Source organism: Penaeus monodon, chromosome 38 (assembly GCF_015228065.2).
Source record: "Penaeus monodon isolate SGIC_2016 chromosome 38, NSTDA_Pmon_1, whole genome shotgun sequence".
NCBI classification, from domain to species: Eukaryota; Metazoa; Arthropoda; class Malacostraca; order Decapoda; family Penaeidae; genus Penaeus; species Penaeus monodon.
In genome coordinates this window covers 12,893,149-12,917,290 of record NC_051423.1, presented here as the reverse complement: position 1 = coordinate 12,917,290, position 24,142 = coordinate 12,893,149, and positions in this window count along the sequence as shown.

Here is a 24,142-nt window from a genome sequence, read left to right as displayed (position 1 = left end):
GCTGCTAGAGAAAGACTGCCAAATGTAGTCTTCCTTCTGCTCACTGCTGCAAAACCCACACCATTTTCAGATTTCGAACCATCGGTATATATTGCATCTGATCCTTGGTATTTATAAGCGTGTTGAAGAAATCTCTGTGACTTCTGTTTCAGATCTCTCCCTTTTCCCAATTCCAAATCCAAATCCAGCTTGACTTGATTAGTCCAAGATCTTCCGCAAGATTCCTTATTCTCCTACCATAGGACCGGCTTTCCTCAAGGGGGTTGGAAACCAATCTGGAAGTAGGAGATCCTAGAATCCTTTGTAGTCTCGTGTAGTAAATCAGGTTCATGTAGTCTTGGTGTAATGAAAAAGGTGGTTCTCTACTTTCTGCACACAAGGACTCCACAGGTGAAGACCTGAAAGCCCCACTACAGATTCTGAGAGTTTCATTATCAACCGAGTCCAACATCCAGATAACAGTGGGAGTTGCATATGAATAAGCCTCACATCCATAGTCAAGCTTACTACGAATAAGCACTTGGTAAACTACAGAAGTGTTGTGCGGTCTGCACCCCAAGATAAGTGTGAAAGAACCTGCAAAATATTAAGTGCTTTTGTAGCCTTCACTTTCAACTGTTTGATGCTCCATGTAAGCTTTGATTCAAAAATTAGACCCATGTATATCACCTCTTGGACAAATTGCAGTGGGTTTGCTCTTAAATGGAGGGAAGGATGGAACTCTTCTTCTTTGTGGAAATGTACAGCCATGGTCTTGCTTGGAGAAACCTGATTTATTGCAGTCTGCATGTGTCCTTGCACATCCTGTAAGCTTCCTCCTGAGCAGTACAGTGCAAAGTCATCTACATACAGATTACATGAGACAGCATTTGGAACAACCTTTATGATGTCATTTATAGCAATGGCAAACAGGGTCACACTTAGGACACTCCCTTATGGGACCCCTTCCAGCTGATCTTCCAGGTTAGATAAACTGTTTTCCACCCAAACTCTAAACTTTCTGTTAGGAAGGAAGCTTTGTATAAAGATAGGTAATGATCATCTTAAACCAATGTCATACAGCCTCATAAGTATACCATGCTTCCAAATAGTATTGTAAGCCTTTTTAAGGTCAAAGAAGACTAACATATGACGTCGCTGTGCGAAGGAATTCTGTATAGCAGTTTCCATCCTCAGTTTCGATCTCAGTTTTCTAATCCCATATTGATATGGGTCAGCATGTTTTCCTTTTCATGTCAACCTGAAGAATACCATTTTCTCCATCAGCTTCCAGATGCAGCTGGTGAGAGAAATTGGTCTGTAATTTCCTAGTATGGAAACATTTTTCCCAGGTTTAGGAACAGGAATGATTATGACACTGTGCCCTCCCTATAGATCCTTGCAAGTTGTATGGAAGCTCTGCTGCAGTCCTACTGAAGAATGACACTGGGTGTCGTTCCTGTTCAGCCTGAAGAGTGGAGAATCAGGCAGTGTAAGATGCTCAAGAGGAGATCTCTGCCATGGATTTAGCTAGCTGATTTGAAACATTCTTTTTCTGTGATGATTAAGCCATCTATCTTCAAAGCAGGTATGTGCTCTTTCCAGCGATCTCGCGCACCTTGTCCCATACCCATGCTAAGGGGGTCCCAGAGTTAATCAAGGAGACATACTGCCTTCACGACGTATGTCTAGCCTCCTTTAGCACTCGCCTGGCCTTGTCTTGGGTAATGTAATGTAATGGATCAAGGTTACATTGCTGGGTCGTCATTTCAACCCTGTTTGCCATTGTTGTTCCAAGTGCAGTCTCATGTAATCTGTATGTGGATGACTTTACACTGTACTGCTCAGGAGGAAGCTTACAGGATGTGCAAGGATACATGCAGACTGCAATAAATCAGGTTGTACAGTGGGCAACATATCATGGGTTCAAATTTTCTCTAAGCAAGACCATGGCTATACATTTCCAGAAACGAGGAAAGTTCCATCCTTCCCTCTATTTAGGCGCAAACCCACTGCAATTTGTCCAAGAGGTGAAGTACTTTTTGACTCAAGGTTTACATGGGTGCCTCACATCAAACAGTTAAAAGTGAAGGCTACAAAAGTGCTTAGTATTTTGTGGGTTCTTTCACATCTATCTTGGTGTGCAGACCGCACAATGCTTCTATGGCTTTACCGAGTGCTTATTTGTAGTAAGTTTGATTGTGGATGTGAAGCTTATTCATCTGCAACTCCCACTGTTCTCCGGATGTTGGACTCAGTTCACAATGAAGCTCTCAGAATTTGTACTGGGGCTTTCAGGTCTTCACCTGTGGAGTCCCTGTATGCTGAGAGTGGAGAACCACCTCTTTCATTACACAGGGACTACATGAACCTGATTTACTACATGAGACTACTAAGGATTCCGGGATCTCCTACATCCAGATTGGTTTTCAACCCCCTTGAGGATAGCCGATCCTATGGTAGGAGAATGAGGAATCTTGTGGAAGAGCTTAATTTAAGTCTCACTAAGGTTCTGGCTGTTGGAATTCCCCAATTCCCCCCTTGGACTAATCAAGTTGAGCAGGATTTAGTCGGAATTGGGAAAGGGGAGAGATCTGAAGTAGAAGTCAGAGAGAGATTTCTTCAGCACATTTCTAAGTACCAAGGATCAAATGCAATATATACAGATGGTTCGAAATCTGAAAATGGTGTGGGCTTTGCAGCAGTGAGCAGAAGGAAGACTGCATCTGGCAGTCTTTCTCTAGAAGCCTCGATCTTCACTGCAGAGTTACATGCCATCCTTGCAGCAGTTAAGATGACTAGAGATCTTACGAACCATTCTGTTGTAATATATTGTGACTCTCGTAGTGCCTTGCAAGCAATCAAGAGTTTAAACTCACAACATCCAGTAGTGAGGCAGGTTCAAGATTGGCTTGCATTGATGTCAACACGTAAAAAGATAACTCTATGTTGGGTGCCAGCACATGTTGGTATCAGTGGGAATGAGCGAGCTGATTAGAAGGCCAAGACAGTTGCCGCTCAACCTTGTGATGCTCGTTTTCCTCTCCCACACACCGACCTGAAACCCATCATAAGGAGTTGTCTTCGTGATAGATGGAGGGAACAATGGAGGCATACCTCTAGAAACAAACTGCGAGAGATTAGAGATGATCTTGGCAGTTGGGTGACCAGCATCCATCCCAACCGAAAAGTAGAAGTTGTATTAACAAGACTAAGAATCGGGCACACGAGACTGACTAATGGACCGATGATAGCTAAAAGTCAAGCAACTTTGTGAGGGATGCCAAGAGCCATTAACGGTCGCACATGTAGTGGAAAGATGTGCAACATTCTCAGACCAAAGACTTATGTACTTGTCTCCCCCATATACACTGAAAAATGTATTGGGGGAGGATTGTGACATAGAAGGTCTTATTAGTTTCTTTAGGGAGGCTAATATTTTCAATAAAATTTAATTATGCATAATATTTATGCAATAACTTTATATACTTAGAGCATAATATTTATGCTTTGATTTTTAATATATTTATTGTTATTTGTAAGATATTTATTGATAGATTTTTAAAGTTTTAAATATTCTAATATTTCTATCTAACAAGGTGTTCGCCGCTAATGACCTTAGCTGTTGATGCGGCAGACAATTTTAAATAATAAATCAATCCTTACCTTAGGAGGAATAGTCTCACTCTGGATTTGAAGTTTCCTTTGGGGACTGGGGTCGAACTGTAGTGGCAGAATGAGTGGTGTAAGAAGTATTGGAGGATAAGGGATGACAAAAAGGTTGGGCTATTACCAAAACTTCTTACTCGAACTTGCACCTTATACACTGCTCTGAAGAAGCCTTTTTTGCAGTGATAACAGCAGACTGGATCTGTACAATTGTCATCTTGATGAACTGGTGTACATCACTTAACATTCTTGGTAGTTCATTTTATAGCAAGAGTTGGCTTCATGACCATAATCCTGGCAGTGGAAGCATCACATAGGGTTGGGCACATTAGGCTTTACCTTGAGGTGGTAACATGTCAACTTGACCAATTCTAGAAGAACTAGTGTTTCACAAGTCAGAAGAAGATCTGGTGTTGATTGTTCCAAGCCATCAACTTTCTTTTTAAAATGCCTTATTGCTACTACCTTGAACTTCTTTAGTTCCTTTAACAGTTTCTCCTGAGAAGACCTCATCAGGTTTCAGGGAAAAGACAATTCCCTGATTGAGTGTTGCATTTTGCAAACAGACGGTCACTCTCATGTGGTGACAAAACAAGCTCGTCAGGCTATCTATCTCGCTGTGGGGTGATGTGAGGATCACATTGAGACACCTCAACAATTAAAAAATATCAAGATCCATGATGGACACACCATCATTGGCCTTTACTACAAGGTATTTATCATATGAGATACTTGACGGATTGAGGACGATTTTCTCCTCCTTATTTGGTCTGGGAGTTCGGGAAACATTTTGATTCCTATTTTTGCCCTATGGAAGCTGGAAAGGTTCCAGAGTAACATGTGATATTCCATAGGGATTGGCCAGAGGATTATATAGGTATATAGGTATTATATTGGGAGAGAGCCTGTTCTTTGTAAATTTGTAGAAATTTGAATTCTTCATATTCTCCCCCATGTACCATGGAGTCCAATGAGGGGAAGCTCACATGAGGGCTCACATGCACTCAACAGCCACAGGGGTAATGAGGAAATATATAATCATCACTCTGTGCTGATGGCAGTTACGGGACCTATGTGATACCGACTGGGCAGTGCTTCCTTGACTCTAGCCATATTTGACCAACCGATTGACTTGACTGGGCCTTGATCAAGTCACCCATCTAACCAGAATAGAGGACCAAAGAGGTGTGTTGTTATCTGCAGGGGACAGCATTCAGCATTGCTCAACCTCTAAGGACTCCCGTCTCCCAGCAATACAGGATGCCACAGAGAGAGTTCTACCTGGTTCAAAATGGAATGAACTCAGGATGGGTGCACCATCCCCTCTCATAGGCCTTGCTGCACCTGGAAGCCATTTTCTCTGATCCCTCACTGGTGACTCCTCCAGTATGGATAGCCCTCTGGTCAAATTCACCAGGTCATTAGGAGTGCAAGCCCCCCCACCATGGCAAAGCAGCTCCCGTTTAGGGGTCTATGCCTCATGACACTTACGTCTGATCAAGCAGACATGTATATACTTATATACATATATATACACACAAACACATACCTGCATGTATGTGTGTGTGTGTCTAAGGATCTATCTTGTATTTTCTCCCTTTCACTGTATAGCCTCTATAAAAAAAAAAAAAAAATAAAAAAAATCAGGGATTGTGAACATAAGGCCATCGCTTGCCACCTGATATCAACAAGTGAGATGGACTTGGGCTGGTAATGAAAGGGGTCTTGACCCTGTAGTAGATGGGTATGTATCTACTACTTGAACTGCTCTAGTTGTAGTGGGCCTGGGTTCCAACTGTATGGCTGGGTGCTGAAGGTGTGGGTAGCCGGCAGGCATATGGTCCAATGAGAGAACTGAGAGGTGTCTGTATCAGCCAATTAGGTCTCTTCAGTGAGTTGAGAAAAGCACCTGTTGGTGAGAGTGTGATGACAAGGATGTGGACCTAATGTGACCCAACCTGGAAAGTATGCAGAGATTCAGGCTGCACTGCTACAGAGAATGAGCTAAGCGAGTGAGTGAAATACCAGTATAGAATATGAGTTTGCATCTACTTCTTGAACTGGTCTATATTTCTTCAGGGAGTGTTTGTAGTGTAGTTACAACTGTATGGCTGGGTGTTGAAGGTGAAGTGGAGATCAATGGGAGAGGCGGCAGGTTTCCCAGTTGGCAAAGGACTGGGTATTCCAGAGTTGCTGCTTACCATGGTGTATCATGGAGTGCTGATCTCGGTTCTGGATTCTGCGGCTTAATTACATGTGGACTGTGTAAGTGAACAGGGAACAAGGGGAGATTGTGATCCAGTGAGAGAGCTGAGAGGTGTCCGTGCCAACCAGTCAGGTTTCTGCAGTGAGTCGAGAGAAGTGCCTTCTTGTAGGAGTGTGAGGAAAAGGATGTCGATTTGATGTGACCCAACCTGGGAAGTATGCTGAGTTTCAGGTTGCAGGATCGTGCTGCTCCTTTAATATGGTGGCTCCCTACGAAGGCGGCTGTTTACTTTCGTTGCAGGAATGCTAAAAGTGAAAGCAGAGCGGACACCTGCGACCGCTCCAGTGATTAGTGTAATGTTTACAGGCATTGATAATAACAATGAATAAATGTTTGAATTAAAGGGAAACCTCATATTAGGAATTATTGGATGTTTTTTTGGTTTCAATGTAGAAGATGAATAATTTCTATGACAGATTCCTTCTTCTTTTTATCTTTTCTTTCTTACTATACATATATTATTTGTCTCATTAATTCTACATTCTTATTGTATGCATGCAGAAAACTACACATTCACTAATCACTCGCTAGTATATGCATGTTTTATATAGATGTGAATATGAATGTGTGAATATCAGAGAATGAATAAATAACGCTCAGTACATGTGTGTGTTGGTGTGTGTGAGTGTGAGTGTGAGTGTGTGTGTGTGTGTGTGTGTGAGTGTGTGTGAGAGTGAGTGAGTGAGTGTGTAATTTCCATTAATCAGGGAATCTGCCTGAGCAGCTATAGACCGCCTGGGGAATGGCCTCACCTTTGGCGACAACAGGAAACGCTCCGGAGGGGGTAACTGACGGTAAACGTGTGTCCCCACACTCTAGAGTAGAAGCGACTTAGCAAGATCCAAAGAAGTCAGTCCGAGTCCGTTCCTTGAATCGCGAACAACATCCCCCTTTCGCCCGTATGAGCTGACGCCACTTCCGCCACAACTCTTCATAACTAGTGTCTTCTCTCAATAAATCTGCGAAACAGGTATTGAGTTTTCCTATGGACCTGGCAGATAATATAGTGGTTTTCTTGTAAATTCAAATTGGAGGCCATTATAGCTGGTGTTCAGGGTGGCAGAACTCACGTTCCTGCCTCTGCTCTGCTCAGCCTACAGGACCACGTAAGTACATGTAGGGAAACGGAAAAGTTGTGTTATGTGCGTATACAGGGAATTACTGAGTATTTTGAAGTGATTTTGTTAGATTCCTTTCTGTTTTCTACATTCTCTGATGAGCTCTCCTTCTGATGAGCTCTGCAGACTTCACTAGGTTTCTCCCCTGAGGACATCTCGCTTATCTTCTCCTTCACCATCTACTTCTGAATCAGTCTCCCCTCTTTCTCTCGCTGCACAAACTGAAAACCTTCTCTCTCCAACTCCACCCCCCTCCTCTGACCTCACCATTGTTATGCCTATCATAGTTCCCATGATGTATGATATAGCGTCAAAATTCTCGGGCTCTAACGTCTTTGTTGACCAATTCTTTGCGGATGTGAGTGGCTGAAGCGCTAGATTCCATTAATCATTTGCCGAAAAATCAGAAGTCGTATGGAATGTTAAAGAGTATTTTCACTACAATATTTTCAAGGCAGACGGTGAATTACCATTTACGACTGGTAGAGTTATTAGAAGAAAGCCTACTTCATTTCCAACGGATGATCTTTCATCTTACTTAAATAAATTTCACGTAAAGCTCATGTGGGCGCAGTCTATCCTGGGCTTAGATGCATCGGCGTATCTGGAGCAATGTGTTACTCAGAGCACATCGCATGCGGCGGAATATTTTGCTAAAGCGTGGTTACTGTCCTCTTTCTCTCCAGCTGTGCGCAAACGAGTTTGAGATAAAGTCGACAGTACTTCATTCGATAAGCTTCATGAAGTCCTCATGAATGAAATATCAGACAAGGGCGGAAATGTGCAGGTGGTTGCAAATGTAGTTAGACCAGGGAAATACAAGGGTAATAATCATAAATGTAACAGTTAGCCGCCGCGGACAAAGGTAGGAAATAGACATACCTTGCTCGCACCCACGTACCACTGCTAGGAGCAAACCCCCCCTCCCCCCACCCTTGGGTGCATATTTGGAGCCTCCTTCTGGAGTGCAGTACTTTGTCGTGCCATCTCCCTCAGTAGCTGCTTGTAAAAACCCACGACATTCCATGACTTCTACGAGTCCTTCTAGATCTCATTCTATTCATCATGGAATTGCTTCCTCTCAGCATGCTACAGATACCATAATGGCTTGGCGCACTAAGTGGCGCGGGAGTCTGTACTAATTCCGCCAATCCATGACGTTCTAGTTAATGTAACGGCCTCGGTAGATAAATATGGCACATGCTTGGTCCTCCCTGAAAATTGTCAAGTAAAGGGGACATGTGTTCTTCCCTCTCTGTGTACCTTGTGGGAGGGGAGTGCACAAGTCCATGTGACGAACTGAACACCTGCTTCGTTGTCTATTGATAGTAGTGTTAGGTTAATAGTCTGCAAGGTTACGGATCTCTTGATAGCTGAATTGATTGCTGTCTTTTTTGGGGGCAGTTATATAATATACACTTAGGTCTGACATTTTTGTACATTTTCTAAACTAGTCAACTCTGATACTAGGTGCAATGCATGATAATCTATGACTGACCGTATGTATGACAAATAAAACAGTCTTGCAATATTGACATTGATATCATGGTCTTTGTCAAGTGTCTTAGGTAGTTTCAGCTGCTCCCACAGCTTTTCTTCAGGTTTCTGATGAACTCTGCATCATTGACAATCACCCTGAGGTATTTGTACTGGTGGCAAAGATCTAGCTCAATGTTATTTATATAAAACCTAGGCAGAGGGATTGATTGCCTTTGGGTTAAGAGCCTTGTTTTTTTCAGTCGAGATTATCAAGCCATACTCAATAGCCCTTGCTGAAAGTATATCTAGAATGCCTTGCATTTTCTCCTCAGATGGCGATTTAATGCAAATATCATCGGCATAGCAAATGGAGTATGCCTTCAAGTGGCATATTGCTTTATAATCTATGCATTAGGATATCAAATAGCATTAAAGTACACTTCCCTGAGTTCAAATACTTTTGTATGAGTACTCTTAATGCCCCTGAAAAGAACCATTAGATACATTTGAATCGATGTTAATACCAAAACTAGCTAGTTGCTGCAAAATAGTGCTGACTGCAATGCCCTGGGAGAAATCCATACAGTCTCGGGGATAAGTTAGCATTTATAAGATACATAAGGCTGTTCAGTATTATTCTTTCAAGTACTTTGCACAGACAGGAGGTCATGGAAAGGGGCCTGTATTTGTCAGTATTGGGTTTAGGTATGACAATGATTAAGCTTTGATAGGCTGAGTCTATACAGGTGTAAAAGTGGGTTGCCTGGTACCTGAACTATGTGGTGAAGGACGCCGTAAGTAATGCATCGGATGTAAAATTATAAATCATTCAGCCTAGAATCCTTCTAGATCCTTCAGTGTCGCCCACCTGGGTGTCAGGATCACCTTCAGCGCATGCCCGTTGCATGGCAATAGATCCACTGAACTACAGATTGAGGCGCACTCTTCAGCTGCGGGAGGGGTAGGACAGTTATCCACCGAGTCCTCCTCCTCAGTGTTTACATTGCGGTTTCCCCCCATCGCGGGGGTGACTGCAGCGCCTAGCCTGCCCGGCTCTCTTGCCTCGTAACAGGTGATATATAGCGTTCAGGCCAACGGGGCATTCAGTTCTAACAGTTACCACAGCAGTACTTGGTACTCGGTAGAGGAATTATTTCAAGATCCCTTACAAGCATAACTATATCACATCACTACTGTCATGTCATTGATTTGCGGGTTATATGAGCACTAAAAATTCATGAACTCCTTGTACAACTTCCTCGTATATGACGCCAGAGATTCGTTTGTAAGGGACGAGGGCACCGGAGCACGGGCACCACACGACTCATATGAGGTCACGGTGTGTACAGGCAAATTAGCGAGTCAGGTATATGTGTTATTCCCCTAGAGTTTTGTTTCTTTCTTGCTATTATAGTCTTGCAAGCATTACCTGCATCGCTCCTTCTCGAACCGAACATTATCATCCCATTCTTTTTTATGGGCTCTCTTGTAACTGGCTATTGTGATACATTTTTTATGCTGGTGTAAGGTGGCCTTGGATGCTGCATCTTGTCCTCTCTGCACTCCCGCTCTGGCTGCCCATGATGGAGATTACGGTCCGCTGGCTGCTTTGCATCTAGTCTCTGAGGTCGAGTATCAACCTGCATGTGTTGTCTAAGGGCTTCTTCATGGCGGTGCAGCCTGGCATCATTCTGTTCCTTATACTCCCGTACTTCACTGACCAGAGAGCTGATTTTTTCCATGATCTGTTCAAACATGGTTACCTCTGTGACCATCATCTGCACAGCTTCAAGTACATCCGGGTTGGAACCACCCAGTAGGCGATGTGGTGTCAGGGAGACCTCCCAGGATGTCGGCTGGCTACTCACCCGGATATTCCGACGCTGCTGGAGTCTGTGGTATTGCTCCCGCCTCTCCCTGCTATTCAGCATGCCAGGAACGCAGCAACTAATGCTAACAGCACTCAGCGCACACAGCATAACAAATACACTACTGCTAGCAGCAATACAAAAACACCAACACAAGGCTGACAAACACAGATCCACGGAGAAATCACAGTTCATGTACGAAAGCTACTGACACATCAAAGACACTGCACCACCAAAATGAACTGGCTGGGGATAAAAGGATTAATACAGAAAAAGTGAAAACATCCTACACTAAGTGAGCCACGGTAAAGCTAACTAGGCGAGCTGGCAATTAGCAATAAAAAAATCTAAACTGGAAATAGGCCAAGCTCCAAAAACTACAAAAGTAAAACTAAATACCCTGAAAACCTTTAAAAGAGAAGAAAACAGCAGAACATAAAATACAAACAGTAAAAGGTAAATAAGTGGCTCACCAACGACTACTTAAAAAGCATGGCTTAGTGTCAAGACCACCATCATCTGTCTCCTGCCGTCAATGGAAGCCACTCTCCTCCTCGGCCTTTTCCTCGGAGCCGCCCCCACACCCCAGTACCAGAGCAGCAGCCATATCCAATACAGCAACACACGTATGACCCACATTCTTCCTTGCCGCAGCAGTTCCAGCGCAGTTCTTCACCTCAGCATCACCACTCAGAACATCAGGCATCCAGCATGCCTTTCTCATATGTTTTCATGAAGGAGACCATCCCTCACTTTAAGGGAGATACATCTGCCTCACAGCCCCTCAAAAAGAACCAGGCACAATTGAGAACATCGTGAAGCCAGCCACATCAGAGATGTTCATTCAGGCAGCACGAGCTAACTGCAGAGGACCTACCGAACTGATCAGAAACTCCCCTCTTTTCGACTTCATTACAGAGTCGGACACATTTAAAGCAGTTCTCCGAAGTAAGTTTCGAGGCACCTACACCTCCTCGGATTTCTACAAGGTTCTCTACAACATTCGCATGACACCAAGCCAAGCACCAATGGACTTCTTTTTGCAGTTACAGGGGCATGTTTACCAGGGATACAGGGATCACCGGGAAGCAATTGGTGACCCATCTGAATTAGTGAAGAGGGTCTTCCTAAATGGCATCCCCACATGGCTCCAAGACTTCCTCTCTGTAAAAGAAGATGGCAGCCCAACCCAGATAGCAGAAACAGCACAGCGTATCTGGAATTCACGCAATGGCATCAGGCATAGTGATATGTCACCAACAGAAGAGGATCCCTACCACCCCAACTGTCCTCCACGGGGTCGGGATTTGTATGCCATGCCCATAGCTGCTGAGTGTTCCAGCCTGTCACATCGTCACCAATCACCTGTCCAGGAGAGGTGGTGTGAGCACCATCGGGTAAGGACCCATAATACATCCGAGTGAAGAGCCAGGGCTGATCCACATTTTCCATGACGACGATGCTGCCATTGCAGAGGTCCAGGCCATTTGGTGAGAGCTCCTGGGACCACTGGCAGGGTTGATCCAAGGAGCACCTCACATGGAGAGGAAACCTGTCAAGAAGGGAATAGCTGTGACAGGGCTTACCGGACGACCAATTGCAGCACTCAATGTTAATGGTTCTATAGTCCTTTGCTTTCTTGATACAGGATCTGAAGTGACAATTGTCAAGCCCTAAGCCCTTAAGAGGATTGATCCTCATGGCCACCTGTGCCGGAGGACTACGAGTATTCTGCGAGGCGTGTCTGGTCAACCAATTAACACCCTGAGTGAAGTCACCCTTGTTTTTTACCTTAACTCAGACTTGGAAATACGCCATACTGTTACTGTGTGTGATGTAAGGTTTCCTGGAGACATCCTCTTGGGGATAGACTTTTTACGAAGAACCACCTTCAGCCTTTCCTCTGACTCTCGTGATGACTGTGCCTGTCTGACTTTAGATACTCAATCCCTGCAGCTGAGTTTAGTGAGTGTGACCGCAACAGAAGCTATGGAAAATGCTGAAGTAAGCCGCTCTTCACCTCACTTACCTCCGCCTGACACCTCTTCTGCTGTGCACCTTTACCGAACGACGAAGCTTCCACCACACATTGGGCGTTTCTTGGAAGGTGTGGCAAAGTCTGCCCCTAATAATGGGGACATATTGCTTACGCCTCGGGTGTCAGCTGTGTGTATATCGCCCTGTGTGCTCTTTGCTGTATCACTGTGGGCAGTCGACGACACTGTCAGGCCAGTCCGACTAACCCATGGAACATGCTTGGGGATGGTAGCTGCAGTCGATGCTGTTTTTATGGCAGAAACCACATCCACCGAGCCTTCAAAGCCTTCCAATGCCAGCAATACCTGCAACCCTGCTTCTCCTGATTTGTCTGATAACCACATAGATGAGGATTTCCAGTGGGAAGAGGACCAGGTTGACAGAACCTTTGGGGTAGAGGATTTTGGGTATGGTAGTATTGTCACTGATGCTGCCGATGATCTCCCACCATCACATGCCCTTGCTGCAATCGAAGCTGCTAATATTCCAGATTACCCATTACCCTTGGATACTGAATACCAGATGCCCGAGCTGGGGCACTTGGAAGAAGATCAGCGCAGGGAGTTGCAGTCTCTGTTATGTACCTACAGTGTCCTTTTGAGGTGAGGATGCTGTGGGCCATATCCCAGGCATTCAGCACAGGATTGACACAGGTCAAGCAACACCTGTATGTACCCTCCTGTGGCGTCTCCCACAGGCAACTCGACAAACTATACGCAAGCAGTGTGATGCCATGTTTAAGAATGGTGTCATCGAGTCCTCAACTTCGCCATGGTTGAGCCCTGTTGTCCTGGTGAAGAAGAAAGATGGATCATTTAGGTTTTGTGTGGATTATAGGAACAGACACATTTCCTCTGCCAAAGATTGACGAGCTTCTTGAGGAATTAGGCCCCTCCGACACGTTTACCACTCTTGTCATCTGTCCTGGGACACCACACCTTGGCATATTTGGATGATGTGGTTGTTTACTCTAGGGGATTTCTGCAGCCTTTGAAAGATCTAGAAGAAACCCTGAGTCTACTGGCAGCAGCTGGATTGAAGCTGAATATGGAAAAGTGCAAGTTTGCTGCAACCACAATAAACCGAAGGTGTATTGCCTGATCAAGACAAGGCTGCAGCTATTTCGGCAACACCTGCACCTCGATCCATCAAAGAAGTTCATCGATTTTTCGGTGCAACAGGTTTTTTCAGGAAACATGTAGAGGGGTATGCAACCAGTGCAGCTCCACTCCACCTCCTCTTGAAAAAAGGCCATAGTTGAAAGTGGGACAAAGACCAGGAACAGGCATTTGAAGATCTGAAAAGGCGTCTGCCATTGGCTCCAGTTCTTCGACAGCCAGACTTCACGCAACTCTTTGAGCTACACACAGATGCAAGTAGTATTGCCTTGAGAGCAGCTCTAATTCAGTGAGATCATGACGGTGCACCACACATTATTGCTTACTACGGTAGAAAACTGCGAGACCCAGAAACTTGTTACGCATGCCATTGATTGTGAGGCACTAGCAGTTGTTAAGGTTGTTAGGGTCTTTGATTCGTACTTAAATGGACGAAAGTTTATCATTTACACAGACCATCGCCCTCTTATATACATCTTCAAACATCGGACGAAATCACCGCAGATGACCAGATACGCCCATTATCTGTCCTATTATGACTTTGAGATCCGGTACAAAGAAGGTCCCACAAACTACGTCCCTGATTTACTATCACGGCAAATTGCTGCCATAGATGTTCGACAACTGTCTTCACAAGAACTTGCCCTGGAGCAAAGCCAGGATCCTGCACTTCAAGATCTTCTGTCCTATCTGATTGATGGCACTGTACCCAAGAAAAAGCCTCCAGTCTCCCTCTCAGACTTTGAAATGAAAGATGGGGTCTTGTACCAACTGTTGCACCTGCCAGGTAAAATTATGTACCAGCTGTGTGTTCCAGAAAAGCTGCGAGACTCGGCAATGAAAGCAGCTGATACACCACCTTTAGCAATGCATCCTGGTATCCATAGGATGTACGAGAATCTACATAACATGTTCTATTGGCCCAACATGCAATGTGATGTACGCCATTATATGGAACATTGCCTTGTGTGCCAGCAGTCAAGATTGATTGATTGATTATTTAAAATTGTCTGCCGCGCCAACAGATAAGGTCATTAGCGGGGAACACCTTTTTAGATAGAAATATTAGAATATTTAAAACTTTAAAAATCTATCAATAAATATCTTACAAATGACAATAGATATATTAAAAATATAAAGTTATTGCATAAATATGTGTATATGGGGGAGACAAGTACATACATCTTTGGTCTGAGAATGTTGCACATCTTTCCACTACATGTGCAACCATTAATGGCTCTTGGCATCCCTCACAAAGTGCTTGACTTTTAGCCATCATCGGTCCATGAGTCAGTCTCTTGTGCCCGATTCTTAGTCTTGTTAATACAACTTTTCGGTTGGGATGGATGCTGGTCACCCAACTGCCAAGATCATCTCTAATTTCTCGCAGTTTGTTTCTAGAGGTATGCCTCCATTGTTCCCTCCATCTATCACGAAGACAACTCCTTATGCTGGGTTTCAGGTCGGTGTGTGGGAGAGGAAAACGAGCATCACAAGGCTGAGTGGCAGCTGCCTTGGCCTTCTGATCAGCTCGCTCATTCCCACTGATACCAATATGTGCTGGCACCCAACATAGAGTTATCTTTTTACGTGTTGACATCAATGCAAGCCAATCTTGAACCTCCCTCACTACTGGATGTGATGAGTTTAAACTCTTCATTGATTGCAAGGCACTACGAGAGTCACAGTATATTACAACAGAATGGTTCGTAAGATCTCTAGTTATTTTAACCCAGCAGTCAAGAGGCATTGGCCAACGTGTTCCAATGGCTGACACACCTCTAGCTCTTTATCCACTGGAACGAGTTTCATTGGATATTCTTGATTTGTGCCAGGCCCCTATGAGATGGACATTGACTGTTTTCAACGAACATTCTCGGTTTATTCAGATCATCCCACTCTGTGATATAACAGCAGTGATGCACAGCAGTTCACTTCTTACATGTTTGCTGAGCTAGTGGACTTGTTACGAGCTTCACACCACTTTACCATCCGCTATCACCCCCAGGCTAATGGAGTTGTGGAACGCACAAACTGTGTTGTCAAGGCAGCTCTACGATCAGTAGTAGGGGATCGACCTAGGGACTAGCACAAGTATGTACCTGAACTGCGACTTGCCCTTAATTCTGCAGGGCAGGGGGAGCAACATCTCCACCTCCTTACAGGAAGGCATGAATACTTTTCTGTAGGGCTCACAAATGATGCAGTCTTCGGCAATAACAGTGCATTCCAGGAAAGGCTTAAGACTGCTCACCATGCAGCTGTGATGGCATCCAGAGCTGCCCATGAAGTCAATGAAAGGGCTTACAACAAGCGAGCCAAGGGGACCTTTGTTCCTGAGGAAGGAAACCATGTTTGGTACAAAGAGATGGTGCCACGTCCACTGGGTCCTAAATGGCTAGGGCCTGCTCGGATCTCTTAAAGATTTGGCCCAGTCTCATTCGAAGTACAGCATCTGGACTCTGGCAAGGTTGTGGGCTCACCTCAATCATTTACGTCCTTATCACCCACCACAAGAGTTGTACCCAGACGACAGTATCGTTCCAGAGGAAGAGGAAGACATGTCATCCACATCTGATGACCCTTGGATGGCCATCCTCACAACCTGTGTATGTGAATTTCAAAACTTGTGAACCAGCTACAACCAGCAAAGCTGAAGATCTGTAGGGACCTTGGTCCAGTACACCTAGGCTTTGTGCCATGCTGGATCAAGGATTACTGTTAGCTTTGTGGTAGGGACCTTGGATCGGTATGCTTAGGCTTTGTGCCATGTCAACCAAAGATTGCTGTTAGCTGTGTGCTACGGAGCTTGAATCCAGTGCGTTCTTGGCTGTGTGCCACACTAGTTCAAGTGTTGCTGTCAGCTTGCTGTAGGGACTGTACAGTCAGTGAGCTCTTGGCTGTGTGCCACATTGCAGTGGAGATTGCTGTTCATCTCTTGGTGCCACTGCACGATTTCCTGCCCTGGGAGTGACAAGACTGCCCAGATGCTTCCAGATGCTGCTGTTTTATTTATCTATATTATAGTGATGGTATTTTTATTTAAAATTACTGTTCTTTTATGTGCTTGTCAGGACTCAGGCTTGCTTTAATCTTCCAGGTCTCCACTGTTCACTTCGACCCAGAGTGGGGGAGGAATTCTGTAAGGTGGTCTTGGATGCTGCATCTCGTCCTCTCCATTCTCCCGCTCTGGCTGCCCATGCTAGAAGACTGATCGCTGGCTGTCCCTTTTCTCGTTTTATTTTATTTTGGCCGATTTTCTCATTTTTATTGTTTTGATTTAGTTTACCCCTTATTATCTGGTTTTCTGTAATTGTTGTATTTATAATTTAATACCGAGACTTTCTTATGTTTTTTTTTTATTGGCTTTTATCCTTTTTCGTATTTTAATCGTTCTGTCAACTTTTAAGGTCTCAATTTTAGTTCGTTTTTATTTTGAGTTTTAGGGGAGACGTTTTATGCATTTCGTTTATTCTTTCTTTTAAGCACATCGACTTTCTTTTTCTATAATTTTCATTTTTATGTTTTTCACTTTCCTTTTATCCATTTTTATTTGTATGTTTTAGTCTATTTGTTTAATGGAAAAAAAAAAATTGCCTCTAACATCACCGAGGCAATGTAAACAAGATATTTTTTCGAACAATGAAGAGTTGGTCAAGACAGTCAGCCGGTGTTTATGTACGATCCCCAGTGACAAAAACCGGCATTGTCGCCCTATTCCGAGCGAACAACAAGAGGCGATCACGGAAGATAATAAGTTGACATTCTTTGCTTAGGAGCTGGACGTGATCACAAGAACATTTTTATTGAATAATTTTAACATCCTGGTCTTAATCGTGAACTTGGCTGGTATTCTCTCCTGTTTAACTTGTAACTTTTAATTTTTTCATAGTAGGAGGTCTGAGTGATTTTAGTTTTATTCTTGTCTTAGCTTCACCAGATCCGGGTTTTATGCTGCCGTATTTAAGTTTTAGGTTTGGGGATTTCTTTTTAAGCCTTCAGCTGTCATGCCAGACTTGCTGGTTCGTCTTTGTTTTAGTAGTAAGGCCTTCAGCCAGACTCTCCACTTTGGAGGTCATCTCGTTTAGTTTTTCGTATGCGGCAGTTTTAGCTATTTCACATGCCCTCAGTATGGTTTTACATTTTGCATTTTTAATTATTTTTCATTTTTTCAATTTTAGTATTTTATTCCATGTTTAGATTGAACATCAGAAAGAGAATGTCACGCTGGAACAAACCCATATAAATGATTTGAATCCCCCCCCCCACCTATGCTACCTGTATCTCTCGCCAGCATCAAGGGAGGGCAAGAGTTCTGTAAACTTAATGGGCTGGGACGGGACCCCTGGGTTAACGGAGACCACACTACACTACACATACACACTATAATGGTCTCTAATTTGAATTTACAAGAAAACCACTATATTATGTGCCAGGTCCAGATGTTTATTGTGATAACAGACACGTAGGTATAAAGAGATGTGATGGTAGATGTGGCGGAGACGGCGTCAGCTCCTACGGGCAAAAGGGGGAAGGTGTTCGCAGTTCAGTGGGACTTGGACTGACTCCTTCAGGTCTTGCTAGGTCGCTTCTGCCCTAGGGCGTGGGGACACAGCTGTTTACCGTCGGTTTTCCCTTCCGGAGCGTTTCCAGTTGTCGCCGAAGGTGAGGTCATGTCCCAGGCGGTTTACAGCTGCTCAGGCAGATTCCCTGATTAATGGATCTCACACCGCTCTGCCATCTACCCTCGCCTCGGCCTCGAGGTGCTGACAAGCTGCTCCACTTCAAAGCTATCTTACTCAAGCGCTTGGGGAATACTTGACAGTACACCATGCGGTAGACGTCATCTTCCTCTCATCCTGTGTGGTGTCCTCCTTCCTGTCCCTTCTCCGGTGTCCCGTCCACGGCGCCGTATACGCGAAGTTCTCATCATAGCAACACATTCTGTGGACGGTCCTCGACATGTTCATTCATGAATCTCCAACTCTCTGCAGAGTTTCTCGCCACCGACTATGTGCCTGAGGTGTGGGTATGATGACCAGGCTAATGGCAACCAGTATAGTTGGAGAGAAAGATATAACAGGTGGGAGGGAGGGGGGTGTAAACGACAGTACTATGACCTGCTAAACAATCTGCTAGTATTTAGATTTTTTTTTTTTTTTTAACCAAAGTGATGAAGGCAATCCGTAAGGATCTACTTGAACCTCGACCACTTCCATAAGGGGTTAAAGACTTGACTGCCGGAGTTTTTAATGACAGGGAACGCAACCCACAATGTTGAGGCTCCCAGGAATAACCTATCTGACTTAAGCTCCTCGCAAGAAATTGTGGCGGCTGTTGACTAATATAAATAGATCAGTGTCGTCTGTGAAAGGCGAGAGTTGATCCCTCACTTCCACCTGAAACAAGAGCAGAAGCACAAGATGGAGTCTGAAGAGATCAAGGTAATGGTGAAGAAAAGCACACGAATGTGTCCTTGATATGCCTCACACAGGAGTCTAAGAAGTCGGAGGAAGGGAAGGATAGAGCATGACCTCCTAATTCTCTAAGAATAAACGTGTGAGGCACATGAACCATGTAATATGAATTGTTTGTTTTGTATGGGAAGGGGTGTACGAGGTACGCCCTAAAGATAGTAGAAGGACGCACTGGAATAATGACAGTCTTGAAAAAAAGGAAGATAGCCTTTGAAGTATAGTGCCCATGTCGGCAGGCGAAATCGTGTCAGGCGACACCTGTCCATGCGCCATGCTAACGAGAACTGTTGTCAAACTATTCAATCGCCGTGTAATCTTGTTCGCCGTGCTTTGATACGAAAAAAAACAGTTAAGGTTAAAGAGGTTTGATGAGAAACCTTGTTCACTGTACCTACAATCTGACCGACCTTACCTCGCACAGCATTGTAATCAGAAGCTAATTCCTGAACGGTGTGCTCGAGCATATTGACAGCATGAGCAAACGAGTCGAAACTGTGAACTACAGATGATTAGCTTTCCCTATACTTCCAGAGTTTGAATGTAGGAGTGTCGTCATCCACAACTCCGAAAAATCCGTGCGCAATGTTACCAACAAAATTGATTAATCCTTGCCGGGCCCTACCTGTAGGTTTGAGAGGTCCTACGAAAGAATTCAACTCTGCAGCCGTCGAGGATAAGATACAATCGAATAGGCGAATGTCATATGCATAAAGAGAAGGATCTATGGTAAAGTTGTCACGAAGAAAAAGTAACTGGTCCCTGTGGTATAGCATGAGCTTCGAAGCGTTGCGGAGTGGCAATAGTGAGAACCGGGCCTCCACATGGCTTATTATAGGGAAAGCCTTCCCAAGGTACTCATTTATAACCCCAGGTGCGTCCTTCACGTTATGCGGCAGGCGATGCGAGTCTCCTCCCACGAGGAGTGCCACACAGAATGTGGACGACAGCATCCTGGAAGGGAGAGCCAGATATCACTCACCACTCGCAAGACCATTGTAGTGTGATCTCCGTTAAACCAGGGGTCCCGTCCTAGCCCATCAAGTTTCAGAACTCTTGCCCTCCCTTGATGCTGGCGAGGGATACAGGCGCAAAGGACCTGGTTAACCCCTGTCAATTTGAATTCCCTGATGTGGTAGCATGGGTGGGGGATTCAAATCATTTATATGAGTTCCTTCCAGCGTGACATTCTGGAAACACTGACATTCCATTTGCAGAACACTGGAAACACTGACATTCTGCTTTCAGAGCACTGGAAACACTGGAATTCTGCTTTCAGAACGCTGGAAACACTGACATTCCACTTTCAGAACACTGGAAACACTGACCTATGCTTCCAGAGCACTGGAAACACCGACGTTCCGTTTTCAGAACACTGGAAACACTGACATTCCATATGTAGAACACTGGAAACACTGACATTCCGCTTTCAGAGCACTGGAAACACTGACATTCTGCTTTCAGAACACTAGAAACACTGACATTCTGCTTCCAGAACACAGGAAACACTGACATTCCACATTCACAACACTGGAAACACTGACATTCCACTTTCGGAACACTGGAAACACTGATATTCCATTTGTAGAACACAGGAAACACTGACATTCCGCTTTCAGAACACTGGAAACACTGACAGTCCGCTTTCAAAACACTTGAAACACTGACAGTCCGCTTTCAGAACACTGGAAACACTGACATTCTATTTGTAGAACACTGGAAACACTGACATTCCATTTGTAGAATACTGGAAACACTGACATTCCACTTTCAGAACACTGGAAACACTGATATTCCATTTGTAGAACACAGGAAACACTGACATTCCGCTTTCAGAACACTGGAAACACTGATATTCCATTTGTAGAACACAGGAAACACTGACATTCTATTTGTAGAACACTGGAGACACTGACATTCCGCTTTCAGAACACTGGAAACACTGACATTCCGCTTTCAGAACACAGGAAACACCGATATTCCATTTCTAGAATACTGGAAACACTGACATTCCGCTTTCTGAGCACTGGAAACACTGACATTCTGCTTTCAGAACACTGGAACCACTGACATTCCACATTCACAACACTGGAAACACTGATATTCTATTTGTAGAACACTGGAAACAATGACATTCTATTTGTAGAACACTGGAAACACTGACATTCCGCTTTCAGAACACTGGGAACACTGACATTCTGCTTTTAGAACTCTGGAAACACTGACATTCCACTTTTGGAATATTGGAAATACTGACATTCCACTTCCAGAACACAGGAAACACTAACATTCCACTTTCAGAAGACTCAAAACACCGAAATTCCTCTTTTATTTTGCTCAAAACCGTGTCATCCCACTGTTTACTGTGTTATGCTTGTCATTCGTTTCCCTACATTGTTTTTTCTACATTCGTTTTAGTCTGTCCCCTTTCAAATCTCGTTAGCGGTTATGGTTACATTATGGTTATGTTTGTGCATTCTTTGGACTAATAGTTAAGCATTCTCCATAATTACAACCTCCATTTTGTATGATTAGCACAATGGATGATCAAAATACTCAAAAATAAACTACAGAAAACTAATTAACAAAACCTCTTAAATTGATTGTACAAAATGGTTTTAAATTTCTCCCTTGACCAAACAACCCAAACCGCTACTATAGTGATTGCTGCGATCCTTCTTCTAATCTAATTGTCTCTGTTCTGGTAATTTCTTAAGGAAAACCTTGATAACCTCCGAAGGACAATCCTGCGAGTATTTTTATTCATACATCTCATCTATACTCCTGAATTAAACCAGAATAGGATAAAAGTACATTCATAGCGGAGATTACTAAACTACTTACTGATCACATCATGTTTTAGAACCTTGTACCTTTTATTACGTGTGAAAGTCCACGGACTGAGAATTTAACTTTTTCATCCTTCTGGTTAAAAAAAGATTTTCCTGACATCAAGATTGTTATTGCTATCAAATGCCATAAACAATAAACAACACATAAATCACTAAAAGGCAGTAATATGAGGGAAAAGGTATAGAAGCTCGCTGAACCCCATAATCTGTGTAAATAATGCTGGTACTTCAATTTCCCCGCTCAAACAACACCAAGAAGTATAGAAAGATGGCGCATTTTTTATTTTATATTTTTATTTATTTATCTATTTATTTATTATTTTTTGCAACGATGTATTTTTCTTTTCTTTTCATTCTTTTAGATTTCCCCTTTTTATTAATTATTGCAGTGTGTATGAAGACTTATTCAAAAGAAGTATCATGTCATTACTGTTAATTGCTTGGTTTGAGGTTAGATGTTTATAGATTATTTCAAATTATCTGCCGCGTCAACAGTTAGCGGCGAATACATTGATAGATAGAAATCTTAAAATATTCAAAACTTTAAAAATCTATCAATAAATGTCTTACAATTAACAATAAATATTATATTAAAAATCAAAGCATAAATATTATGCTCTAAATGTATAAAATTATTGCATAGATATTATGCATAATTAAATTTTATGGAAAATATTAGTCTCTCTAAGGAAGACCTTCTATGTCACAATCCTCCCGAATACATTTTTCAGTGAGACTAGTACATGCGTCTTTGGTCTGAGAATGTTGCACATCTTTCCACTACATGTGCGACGGTTAATGGCTCTTGGCATCCCTCATAAAGTACTTCACTTTTAGCCATCATCGGCTCCATGAGTTAGTCTTGTGTGCCCGACTCTTAGTTTTGTTAATACAACTACTTTTCGGTTGGGGTGGATGCTGATCACCTAACTGCTAAGGTCATCTCTATTCTCTCGCACTATTTTCTCCGCTTTTCGCGAAGACAACTCCTAATGCTGGGTTTCAGGTCGGTGTGTGGGAGAGGAGAACGAGCATCACAGGGCTGAGCAGCAGCTGCCTTGGCCTTCCGATCAGCTCGCTCATTCCCACTGGTACCAACCTGTGCTGACACCCAATATATTGTTATCTTTTTACGTATTGACCACTGTGCAAGCCCCCCCCCCCCCCTAACGGACGCGGCCTTGCCGCGGTGGGGGGGCTTGAGGTACATCGGAAAATAGTTGAAGTATGTCAACGTGATCCTCGCATCACCCCACAGCGAGATGGTAGCCTGATAATTGAGGTTTCTTCACCAGACGAGAGTGACCGTCTGCGTGCGATATGCGACATTCCTGGGGCTCAAGTTTCATGTTCTCCTCAATCAGTCTAAGGGAACTGTCTTTTCCTGATGAGGTATTCTGAGGAGAAACTCTTAGAGGAACTAGGGAATTTTAATGTAGTGGCAGTAAAACGTTTTAAGAAGAAAATTGATGGTTTGGAACAGTCGACACCAGCTCTTCTAATTTTTAACACATTAGTCCTTCCAGAATCGGTTAAGTTAGCATAGTACCACCTCAAGGTAAAGCCATATGTGCCCAACCCTATGCGGTGCTTCCACTGCCAGGGTTATGGGCATGGAGCCAACTCTTGCTGTTTTAAAGAAAATGGACAACCAAGAGTATGTGTAAAGAGTGGTACAACAAGTCATCAAAGAGATGACAACTGTCCAGGTCCAATATGCTGTTACCACTGCAAAGAAGCTCATGAAGCTTCTTCAAAGCAATGTAAAAGGTACAAATTTGAAAAGGAAGTATTGGTAATAAGGAGCAAGGAGATTGATTGATTATTCAAAATTATCTGCCGCGTCAACAGCTAAGGTCATTAGCGGCGAATGCCTTGTTAAATAGAAATATTAAAATATTTAAAACTTTAAAAATATATGAATAAATATCTTACAAATAACTATAAACAAATTAAAAATCTAAGCATAAATATTATGCTTTAAGTATATAAAATATTGCATAAACATTATGCATAATTAAATTTTATTGAAAATATGTCTCCCCAAGGAAACTAACAAGACCCTCTGTGTCACAATCTTCCCCCAATACATTTTTCAGTGTATATGGGGGAGACAAGTACGTAAGTCTTTGGTCTGAGAATGTTGCACATCTTTCCACTACATGTGCGATCGTTAATGGCTCTTGGCATCCTTCACAAAGTGCTTCACTTTTAGCCATCATCGGCCCATGAGTCAGTCTGTGTGCCCGATTCTTAGTCTTGTTAATGCAACTTCCACTTTT